The following is a 12,768-nucleotide window of genomic DNA, read 5'->3' as shown; positions in this document are numbered from 1 at the left end:
TAAGAAATCCCATTAGCCTCCGTAGCGTAGCTCTGAGCAGCTTGTGGCTCTGCTCTGCGGTTCTAAAAATAGCTTGCACTGACAATTAAAGGTAACGAACCTACTGCTACGGATTATGGCAATGGGCCAATTTGCCAAAATGTTGAACTATCCTTTTAGATAAGTGTTCTTGTGAATAGTAACCTGTTGCGTATTCATTCATTCATTCATTCGTTCATTCATTCATTCATTCATTATATTTAGGGTGCTTAGGACCTCAGTGAAGTTAGAAACACATTTGACTTACTATTACGCAGGTGATAATAATGGTATTAAAAAGCTTTTGATTAGGTTGAATGGTGCATCGTATGCTGGGTATGGTTGGGTACGTTAGTTCATCTGTGTAACGTGTCACACAACCCCCACAGACATTTCCTCCATATGTGAGAATCTTTGAGTGAACAGTTTACCTGCGCATCGCTCTGGTAATGATTACAGTAATTATCCCAATATGATGTCTAAGTGGGATAATTTCAGGTGATTTAAATGGCTGTGCCTGTGTAAAAACCACCTTAAGGCCTCTGGACCACCGATTCGTGTAAGTCACTTGTAACATACAGTAAAACTGTGTAGCTGTGTGTTTTTTTTTATTTTTATTTTTAGATGAATATCTTTACAGTAAAAACAGCTCAAATGAACTGAGAGTAACTGATGTGCTGTACTCGCTCAGAGCTGGAGGAATCGGGTGGAATATGTGACAGTTTCCTCAGGTAAACAGTCTGTGATGATCAGGCATCTTCCACCTGTTCACTACTGTCATTTTCCACGTGCACACCACCACTTTTAGCCGCACGCACGCACGCTCGCGCACACATCTACACACCTACACACTCTCCTCCATATAAAGTGCTTCAGCCACAAAAAGCAGCAGTCTGTTTTATGACAGTTGAGACAGGTGATCTTGTCCGGGGAGGAGTGTCATTGTAATCCTCTAATGTTATTATCACACCCACAGCGTGTCTGAGTGTCTGTACCTGCTCTGATTTATACAGACAGAGGCTGGAGGAAATGGAGCTTCTCGCTCTCACTGTATGAAGCATGAATCAGAGAGAGGGAGAGAGAGAGGGAGAGAGCCCTGTGCTCCTCCAGACGTCGTATAGACGCTTTTACAATGCTTTTACAACGCTTTTACAATGTCAGCCAGGCGATGACATATTGGTAATCAGTCATAGCGTTTGTGATGTTTTACCTCTGCTCTCTGTCTCACTCACCTTAAAATCCCCCCCTGTCATCCTGCCTCTGACTCTGTCCTCACGTCTCTTTGTAGTTTCTTTTTTCCCCCCTCGTCCTTCCAATCCCCTTCCCTTTTTTCTGCTATTTTCTCGCTATCACTCCCTCTGACTGCCGTCCTGTTCCTCTCTTCCATCCCCTCTTTCGCAGCATGGCGTGTCATAAAATAGATTGTAATTACTGTGTTGCTGTGAGAAGAATGGATTAATTAAAATATAATGATGCCGATCACACCAGCGGGCGTCTGTTGAAATCTGTCCATTTAGGGGCTGTGGCAGAGGACTTGTAATGCCCTGATCATACTGCAGCGGCCGCGCTAATTATGAAGAATGGTTTATTGCATGGGCGAGGACGGATGGACCGGCCACTGCAATGAGCACAGGGTCACTTAGCATCAATGAGGTTGTTACAATACATTAAAGATTAGATATGATATCAGTAATGAGAGGATCCATGTTTAAGAAAATTAAAGATAACACTGAATGCTTAGGTTCAGGTTAGTGAAGAAGAGGTCCGGAGAACATGACGGCGCCTCACTTAGCTTTCCCTGCAGCCTCAACAAAGACAGGTGAAAGAAAGACTCTGTGAATTTTAATGCTGTAGCTGTGTTTACCGTCTGTAGTCGTTTGTGTTTTGATTCATCAGATGATCATCAAATATTCTCTGGAACATAAAAGTACCTCTGTCTACACCTGGTTGTTAGTTATAGACGCAATGGTGAATTGAGGTCTTCTTTTTTTGTGTGTTGGGCCACTGGCACACAACACACACAACACACGGTAAGTTTAAGGTTTCTGGCAGTTTGTCTGGAAAGAAAAAACAAAACAAAACAACAAAGTTAGAGTGAGCAGTAATTACCAGACAAAGACAACAGACAAAGCGAAGGGAGCCCCCCCATCAGGTCAGACTTCATCAAGACAAAATCTAAAGAAACACATCATTGTGGTGATAACTTTTTTTTGTTGTTGTTTTGTTGTCGACTGAGATGAGCAATGAATATAAAAAAAATAGAGACAAACTGAAAGCAAAAAGTAACAATTATCCAAATACTTGAATAACAATCAAATTATTCAGATAATTTACTCAAGTAACAGCCACAAAGAAAAATACTCCTACATCCAAATGTTTTGTCAAATAACAGATGTCTCACAACAAAATGCCTTAAACTTAACTCATGGAAGAAATAAGTGAATGCTTATGTATGTGTATGTATCTTTTTTGGGGGGGTTTACCTAAGTCTTGTTTAAGTAGCTTGTCGTGAAGTAGAAATATAAAATTAAGATAGAAATCACAGCGTTGGTTTTGTTCTAAAGTATAGTGAATATAAAATAACTTAAAATAAGACTGTATGAGGCGATTACACCAGCCTGTTGACATTTTGGCAAGTACAGTACCAAAGTACCAAACCAACAGTCCAGTCCATCCTTAAATACAATGTTGGTTACACTTAGTAGTTCTTACTAAGGTAACATAAACTAACAGCTGGGAAATGTAGTCTTTAGCAAACAGAGGCTGTTTTCAGTGCAGGAGGAATAATGAAGGCCGGTGCTGGATGTGGATGTGGGGTTGGCTCTAAATAACCTAGATGGTAATTAGTCATTAAAAGTTACAGTCTGTCTTTAAGAGAGTGAAAACGAGTGGAGACGGTGAGTATAACTCTGAACGATTCACAGGGAGCGTGTGTGTGTGGACTGAGGACAGATGGTTGCAGTGAAAGCTGCGACTGCATGGCTTTGTAAAAGCTGAAGGAAAAATAGCTGTCTTATAGATGCTGGATGAATTGGCACTGATGTGTGTGTGTGTGTATATGTGTGTTTGTATGTGTGTATGTGTGTGTTTGGGGATTTAAAGGGTTGTTGTGTGTGGGTGGAAGGGGTCGCCCACATCCTAGAGTTCCCCATCTGTTTGACCTCCATATAGACCGGGAGCTTTTGAGAACTCTGATGTTGGGGAGCGACCCCGCCTTCGGCTCCCACCGCCATAACGACAATAAACATGTCAGCCGCCACACGCCAGCGCAATCTGCAATCAGATTTACTGTGCATGAAATATGGTGGTGCTTTTATTGGTCCAAAGACTTGTCACTCATAATTTATAGGCTGTTGCCAGGCCGGCTGTGATGTCAGCGAGCTCCCAGCACCCTCGGGAGAATCAGAAGTGAGAGAGAGTGAAATCGATAGGGGTGAGGAGTGGTGGTTGGGTGGGTGGCTGGGTGGGTGGGGGATAAAGATATAAGAGGACAGAAAATTAGTGTGTGTGTGTGAGAGAGAGAGAAAGAGAGAAAGGGAATGAGGGAGAAAAGGTATTAGAGATGGGTGAAAAGAGGAAAAAATAACACGCATCAGTCCTGTTCCTCTCTGTGCTGAGTTTATCAGGTTGAGAGAGTGAAAGTGTCAGGTTTTTTTTTTTCCAGGACCTGTACAAATGTTCTCCTCTCCTCTCCTCTCCTCTCCTCTCCTCTCCTCTCCTCTCCTCTCCTCTCCTCTCCTCTCCTCTCCCTCTCCTCTCCCTCTCCCTCTCCCTCTCCTCTCCTTCTCCTCTCCTCTCCTGCGGCATTGCTCTGCATCCTTTGAACACTGACACCTATTGATCACATGGTTGGCAGAGGGAAAAAAAATTAATCTGTGATTCACATCTCCACTTGAAGCCTCTCTGACCCAGAAATAGAAAGTGGAGAGTCTGGTGTTAGCGGCTCTGCACCAGAGGGATGATGTACGGAGAAGAAGCAGAACGTCCAAACAGGCTTAATTTCATTTAATCTCTTCTGATAGCATAGGTGAAACTACAGTAATTATCCTGTGGGAGATTTAGATAGAAAATAACAGCGGTGGAGTAGATCAAAGAAACGCTGCCCTCGCTGCAAAGACAAAGTGAATATCAAGGAGAATGCATGAGTGGTGGAATGATATCTTAAAAAAAAGAAGAAGAAAAAAAAAGAAACTGGTATGGCATTAAAAAACGAGATAAGATTCAATCCCTCTTTTGAAAAATGATACCCGGTTCACAGAGAACTATTAGAATGTTTACATTTGCGGCATTTTGTTCCATATCAAAATAATTAATTGCCTCCATTTTCAAATTAAAAGTACATTACAACACAATTAAGGATGCAAATGAGTCTGGGCCTGTCGCGAGGAGCCAGGAAAAGTGAAAGAGTGACTGTGCTGATGTATGAGGGTTTGTGTGTTTTTTTGTGTATTAGGTGTGCCGCTATGGATCATTGTGTATGAGTGCGTGTGTTTGCGTGTGTTTGAAGACCAAAAAAATGTGCCTCGCTGTCGTTATTGAGGAGGAAGACTCTGTGTTGAAATTACATCAGCATAGGGAAATAAATCAGAGCTGTGTAGTAATAAACAACAGAGTAATTAGGTCATTTTCCCTCAGTAACTGATCGACCAGAAGAGCAGATACTATGTTATTCTTATTGTGTTAAAGGCTTCTGTCACTGGAGTTACAGGAAAAAAACAAAAAAAAAAACACCCAACATAAACACAACACACACTCGTGCCTCCTTTCCACAGGCTCTGACCTCCAACAAGCCTGTACCATGAAAGATGCCTACATCGCCGTAGAAAACCAGGGACAGTAAAACATAATTTTGTCATAACCTTCCCTCTTTGGAGGGAAAACAGATATAAAAGTATATAGCCTGTGGTTTACTGCGAGTTCCCCTCACCCAGCCTGGCAGCAGCACGCAGCGCTGATGGATGCCGGGCGTCGGCCGACTTTTAATTGCTCGTAAATTTTTGATCCTGGGGAACCGCCACGTTCTCCTTGTCCCCCAGCGACATGGGTGACGGAGTTGTTGAGGAGAGGAGGTGAAAGAGCCTCGGTGGGGAACACGGAGAGAAAGACACACTAACACAGCATGGAGATACAGAACCACATCATCAGGTGCTCCCTAGCATATGTGAGGATTTGTGTGTGCATTTAGCAGCTATCAGTATCCTGTCCTGTCAGTGTGATACACCTCTGAAGTGATGTACGCTCCTCTCTCGGGCAGATTCCATACATCACTAAAAAGCAATAACAGCTTTCCCGATGTGATCTTGTTTTATCTAAATAACATTTTATGTTCATTAAATTTGCTGTGATGCGTATGAAAACATTCTTATGTTTAAAGCAGTAATTTGTCCACAGGTTTTGGAGTCATTGAGTAGATATGTGAATAACCACGTCTGCTCTTATCAGGCTGACGTGTAGTCGACCCCGCCTCGGAGAAATCACATCTTTTTACCACAAATGCGCAACAGCTAATCCATTTTTTGTAAGATCTCGCCCAGTTTCTGTTTTTCTGTTCGTCTTTCATTTTTCACTCCTCTATCCTCATAGAAACTGAAACTCTGTGAATCTACTTTGTTCTCCATTCATTCACCCAGACCGCCTCCTTCTGACCTCAGTACAGCACAAGTACAGTACAGAACAAAGTGCTCTGCTCCCTGGAAAACAAAACTGTTTCCACAGTCACCACAGAATAATCCTGCAAACATACACTTGAAAAACACGTCCTAAATGTAATTTATAGAGGGCAAATATTTTTTCAGAAGTCTTGCACATTTTTATGTGAAGGTCATCACATTAACACAACTTAATTTGTTTTATACATGATACAAGAAAATACAAGTGTATTCTTACAAAATACTGTAATACAACCAGGGAAACAGTAATGGTTCTAAATTTTAAGCTAAACAAAAAAAAAAAGATTGAGACTAGTGTTTTATTGGTACAGCAGAGGTCATAACCACCACGGTGGTTCAGGCGAAGAAACTCAGGGTTATCTGGCCCCAGTGAGGCCAACTAGATACTGTCTATGTGCAAGGACACACGTCTTATAGATATAGAGAGTATATACATGTACTGTATAGTATAATATAGTATATAAAGAGAGTGCTGGTTTCTGATTCCTGTCTTATACTATCCAATGTTTGTCTAATATCTTATAATGGATGAATTTGAACCTGTATGACCTTTAGAGCAGTGACGGTCCTAGGACAAGAGCAGATTCAATCATGGGTTAATGTTGAGAACTCACATCAAAAAAACATAGTGGTTAAACTTAAATTTGTACAAATGTTGTTTGTACTGAGTGTAAGCTCAAGTGATTAATCGATTAGTGGATCAGCATTATATCAAATTTAAAGTTGATATTTCAAACCTTTTTTGGAGGTTTTGGACTGCACTAAAGTAACATTGATCGAGAGAATGATCGCCAGAATAATCAATAATGAACATAATTGGTTGCAGCCTTGTAGTTGGCAGTGCAAGGTCTTTCTGTTCACCTCACTAAACCAAACAGGCGTGAGCTGGAGATCTGACAGGGCAACTCTGTCGTTCATAGTGCAGTGTGATGTTTGAAGCAGCACTAACATGCCGGTGACCTCCGCCGTGTCTCGGTAAAGGGCGTATATAGCAGTGACTGCAACAGCTACAGTATAGATAAGCCTTTAATTTTTAAAACAGGAGGTATCATCAAAGGGAAAAAAAAAACTTTACTCCTTTACTCCATTACTCCTGTAGGAACTCACTGCACAAATTGTCCATGTCAAGCACTCGCCATAGCTGCAGGAACGAGAGGAAGTTAAAACTGAGGGAAGAAGAACCTTGGTCCAGTCCTGACATTTGCATACACAGCGCTGATTTTCTTCTTTTACTGTGGAACGGTCCTTTAAGTGCCTGTGCTGTGTTGACAGTAATGGAGCTAAGATTGAAAAATGGGGTTTAAAAACTGTCTCTGAAGACTTGTGACTGTTGCCAAGCCTAACAGATGCTCATCTGATCAATTTCTTACCCTGTTTGTCTTCCTCCCGAGATGAAAGGAGGAGGAGATAAATATAGGTTTATCCCACCATTTGCTTGTTCATTGCAGTAAGGTCTGACATCCTGCAGAGGATTTTGATTATTTCCTTCTTCTGTGTCAGACCAGCCTCAGATCGCTATCGCTGTTTTTTCCTTTTTTCCCTCTGCTTTATTCTCTCCCCCTACCCTGCTGTTTGTGTTGTTCCAGTCTCATTTGGTGGTTTTCAGCTCACCAGGTTTGGCCTGTTGTGATCTCTTCTCTCCTCACATCGATCTGGCCTCTTTTTTTACCCCGTGGCAGCCAAATCAAGACACACACTGATCATCTACAGGTCGCGCCCAGGGCCACAGGTCAGAGGTCAAAGGGGGCCAGTCAGCAGCCTCCTCACCTTTATATACAAGTGTGTGCGTGTGTCTGTTAGTAGGGACATTTGGAGGGGGTGCTCATCAGACATCTGGTTTCTACACAAACACGCCTACTCATATGGCTTGTACACAGTCAGACACACTTGTTGTAGCACATGGAAAGGAAAATGTTAGGAAAACATGTTATTATAAAACGATATAACAAAACTTTAACATATTCACACACCTAAACACACATATACATAAATATACACACACACACACATATATATTGTAGATATATTATATACTATATCCTAGATATAGGATAGATAGGTAGATAGGATTATATATGTATATTGTAGATAGGATAGGACATTAGGGAGATAGAGAAATAGGGCAAAAATGTAAAATAATGCATCACCCATTCCAGCTCTAACTGAAACCTGTAGTCATTACTCTGTACACTCTTTGCAGAAATTGTCATATCTTTGCTCTTGCTATTATTTTGCACCTTCACTTAAGCAAAAATCAGATTAGCTTCATAGCATCATGCACAGTGTTGAAGGTCTAACATAGTTAGAGGTGGGAGAGAAGCTTTCTTAAACTTTATTCTCATCTGTAGCTTGTCTTCCTAGTAAACACTCAACCATTGTTTTGTTTTTTTATTTATATTGTTTTAATAGCCTCTATGACCAAGTCCCTACATGTAACTAAACTATTTTCCAACATCCTATGTCATAGGTAACGTCCACTTTTGGTATAACTCTGAACAGATAATTTTGTTAAATAAATAGGTACAGATCACAGCTTTATGTTACGACCCTGTACGACTGTTTAGAAAACATTCATTCATTTGTTAATTTAGCCAACGGTTCATAGTAAAGAGCATCCAACAAACAGGTGATTTTTGAGAAGAGCCATGCAAAATATCTTAGCGATGAGAGAAAACATTTATTTTCATACCAAAGTAAAGACTAAATGTTTTCAAGATGGCAGTCATAGTTGTGTGGATCCATCATCCATCATCAGTGCTGCAGCTTTTCACAGTCTAACTAACTACAGTAACTACCATACAGACTTGCTGCAGGCTGACCGATACACAGACACAGAGCTCACTTCCATTGGGCACAAAGGGAGAGAGATGGGTGAGCCTGATCAACCCCACTAGTGTCAACCCAATTACTCATTCTCTTAAAGGGCTATTAAAACATAATTGCCCAGCGATTTACATCCAAGTTAACGTAGCCCCGAGATAATTTATTATTTTCCATAAGCCCTTTCTTTTGTGTGCTGACTGAAAGAGTGTGGGGGGAGAGAGAGAGGTAGACTGTAATTTCCTGAGTCATGAAGAAAGGCATGTTGGCAGTCCAGTGTAATTGTTTAAACCCCACTCTCAGACACCTTCCAGTCACCCCCTTTTAATCCTCGTTATCGCTCTCATTAGTGCGGGGTCAGGGGTCATCTGGCTCCCCCTAGAAACACAAACACAGCACTGGGGAGAGGAAAGGATGGATGATGGGCTGGATGAGGGGACTGGAGGGTTGGGGCTTGGATGGAGATGAGGATTTCCACTTAAGCACTCACCAGTCTGGTTTTGCTTTATTTCCCCTTTTTATTTGTGGAATAGAGTCACTTTATTGTATTGTTTTGTTCTAGGATGATAAATCTTTACTGCTTAAATTTAATAAACATTTAAGTATGAAACCGAGCCAAAAGATGGAGGAAGTACAGTTTGAGCTGATCCTGTGACCACAGACATAAACTGTATGTATGATAAATGATTTTACTTCAATCGTTTTATTAGAGGAAACTATATCAATAGAAATTAGGTGCATTAAATGTGTGCGCAAACATGATGACGTTTTTGGACATTTTCGCATTTAGCAGTGTTCCTGGTGTTAACATGAGTCATGTTAACTGCTTGTAGTGTGGTTGTAATAGATGTCAATTTAGGGGACTAAATACAAAATGTAGAAAATCATAAGAAACCATAAAAACAAGACCATTACTTATCGTTAAAGGCTCTTACGCTTTGTCGTTTATTGTTTCCTCTTTTTCATTCTCTCTCTCTCTCTCTCTCTCTCTCTCTCTCTCTGATCCTGCTCACCTCTGATCTGTCTGCAAGAATCACAACCTTATTTCCCTCCAGTGTCCCTCTCTAACTGAAGCTAATAAAGATCTATTAAAGTCATTAAGGTTTTTTTTTTTCTTAAACAAGACCTGTTTACTAAATGCATTAGCAGGCTCTCTGCCTTTCTGCCCCATACATACAGTATACTGGGCCTTTGGGTGCCTGGATATTTACAGGGTCACATCAGTGGACACAGTGCTGCTGGCTGTTGTTGGAGTTGACATTTAACTGCTACATCTGAGGACAATACCAGTGTGTTTGCATTAACTCTGCCAATGGGTGGCTGACATTCACCATGTTTCAAGTGATAATCAGAGGCATTTTTTTTTATAAAGATGAGCTATTGGAGGCATTACCATGAGATTTTGCGCATTGAGGAGACAAATCCTGTTGACGTTTGTGATCTTTGATTCTTTATCCAGAACCATCGCCGGGCATCGTCACTGTATATGTTAGTATGCTGATAGTATATGCAGCCTCACAGAGCAGCTCTCATGGCTCTTTTCAGCTACACTAACACTGTGGCTCTTAATATCCCTATATTTCAACTATTGAGTACATTGCTATGTACTTATTAAGATAACGCCCAGATAATGAGGCTTACTGATGCTTTGGATCCTCTGAGTTTTTCATTATGTGCCAACACAGTTTAACAACTTTTTAACAACTGGTAAATGGACTGTGACCTTTGGTGATTCTCTGATTTTCCATCTTTTTCTTCACAGAGAGTGTCAGACTGGCCTGCATGGCTATCGACTCACAAGGCTCTGTTTACATTTTCAACAGCACAGACAGCTGCAGTGTTGTACTTTCCTGACCTTGAAACTTGCCTTGCCCTTCCATATGGTATTTTGTTGCCTTCATGGGGAGGATGGAAAATCCTCAGAAACTTGTTAACAACATGACAGAACCATCCGTTATATATATATTCTGTAGTTTTAAAGGGCACATACAGCATGCCTGGTTTTTTCCACATTAGTGATGCTGCACCACTGAAGCACTGTAGCACTGGTCTCACTCCAGACTGAACAGAAAACAGCGATGTGACAGAGTGATAAGAGAGATGAAGGAGAAGTGACCCATTCACAGGACAGCAGGGAGCCTGATGGTGCTACAGTGAGCTGACAGGACTGTCAACACACTTAATACTGACTGTGAGTGAGCATGTGTGTGTGTGTGTGTGTGTGACATAATAAGTATGTGAGTATCTCAGTGTGTGCTCTCATGGCTTCTCTGAGGATCATGTATAGAGTGTGTAGCATGTGTGACAGTCTATATGGGATTGTGCTTTGTGAATGTATGTGTTTAAGACTATTGATGAACGTGTGTTTGCTTATCTGGGAGACTAAAGCTAAACTGAATCTTGTCACACCTTACCACGATGTGTGTGTGTACGGTTTGTGTTTTTGTTTTCACATGCCCGTCTGCAGCTTCAGTGTACTGTAGTATAGGCTTACAGCAGCCGGTGTGGTGCAGGGACAAGGCAGAAAAGCTCCCGATCACTCAGCCCGGGCTCTGCCTCCCTCTCCATATGGCCACAGAATTCCTCCGCTGCCTCCCCGGGCCGCCACCAGTGTAAAAAGCAATTGTGTGGAATATGTAGGAATTAAGTATCCCATCATTCAGCGCAGACATGCAATTAAAGAGCTGCAGCCGTCACTCGCAGTAGACATCATGTGAGTCATGTCTCTATAACTCAACACAGCGGATGCCTGCCATTTTTTGGTTCTTAAGAGGGAACAAAAAAATGGCAAGCACACACGTAACAGGCTCACACACTTCCTGTCTCTCATTTGGTATACACTTATTTAGAGACGTTCACACGCATTAACATTAAATCTTACAATAATATTTGTTTGTCCATGTTTACATTGAGAAAGCAATGGAAAAGAGGGAGGACTACATCTTAGATACTTGTACTACATATTGAGACTAAAGATGACATTAGACACCATCATACCCATACAAGTCTCCTAGTGTGGTGTCAGAAGGAGAAGTCAGGTTCAATTGCAGTAACAACAGGTACACTGTGATGCGGTGGTGGTTCATTAAGGATGAGTTACAGACAACCAAAAGCCAGTGAAACTGGAATGAAAAGAGGAAACACCTCAAATGCCCAGACAGCTCACAGACAAACATCTAGGGTCTGTACACTGTGAGTGACTAAAACTATAATATCCTGAAATTGATTTCATACATTTTCACACTATTGGTCTGTTACCATGTTAGTCACGTTAGCCTACTGCACTCAGTAGAGGTGTGTGTGTTTGTGTGTGTGCTGTGGTGTCAAAGTTGGTATCAGGAAATGTGAAATTTCACTCCTGGCAAATGTATGGTAGGATGACATGTAGCTACTTGGCATGACATGGATGTGATTTTACATAGGGAAGATGAAAATAGTCAATTTGAACTGGTGTTTTTTTGTGCAGCAGTTTTTTTGGCGTACCTTCCAGTGTGCTCTCACAACATTTCCCACATAGTCGGACAGCACTGTACATGCTAACTTATTCTGTGGCCACCTGCCTCTCAGTTTTTGTACCTTTTCAGAAACATGGGACTTTGTCATCTTCCCAGTTCACTGAGTTGTGGTTAGAATGAAACACCAATGGTACCTGATCCATAAACCTGATTTACCCTCATTTCATAACATCTATTTACACCTGTTATGGTGTGGATGGACGAAGCCCAATTTTTGTCTTTCAGATATTAAATTTTCTTCACAACTTCATTGACAGTGGAGATTTTCAATATTGCCCACAAGTACAGCATCATATTCTCATTACAGTTGTGAAAAATAACAGGTCTGCATCCATCTTTATACACTATGTTTCTGACTCAAACAGTTCATTTGTGAGTACTACAATGTGCTGTAGCTGAGAAATATGCCATTTTAAAGGAAAGGACTCTTTGATAGTAAGATAAAATGTTCAAACTATCCCCCTTAAAGTCTACGCTCCAGGTAATACTGACTTCTTCTGGTTTTCTTTTTTTTTTTAAGTGGTTAAACAACGTTTTTGCGGCTGGACCCGTTCACAGCAGTACACCGCTCAGCTTCAGTGAGAACTGCTAGGGCTCCAGTCTGATCTACTGCAGGTAATAAAAGGACTATTTGTAAGAAGCCTTACACAACCCCATGTGAAATTATCCCTTTAATGCACATATGTACTTTGGCATGCAGAGAAATATTAGGGAGTGTGCCAGCTGTACATTAGGAGACAAGAGGA

The 12,768-nt window shown here is 41.3% G+C and overlaps 1 protein-coding gene across 1 annotated transcript in view; it reads left to right on the top strand.

Annotated features, from left to right (window-relative positions):
* Window positions 1-12,768, top strand: part of LOC310999766 (PC3-like endoprotease variant B) — a gene marked incomplete at both ends in the record, with an annotated part of 161,223 nt that overhangs the window by 112,520 nt on the left and 35,935 nt on the right. The window lies entirely within an intron of this gene.

Source organism: Trachurus trachurus (genome assembly GCF_905171665.1).
Source record: "Trachurus trachurus genome assembly, chromosome: 16".
NCBI classification, from domain to species: domain Eukaryota; kingdom Metazoa; phylum Chordata; class Actinopteri; order Carangiformes; family Carangidae; genus Trachurus; species Trachurus trachurus.
Note: the sequence above shows the minus strand (reverse complement) of the source record. Positions and strands in the feature narration are given on the sequence as shown.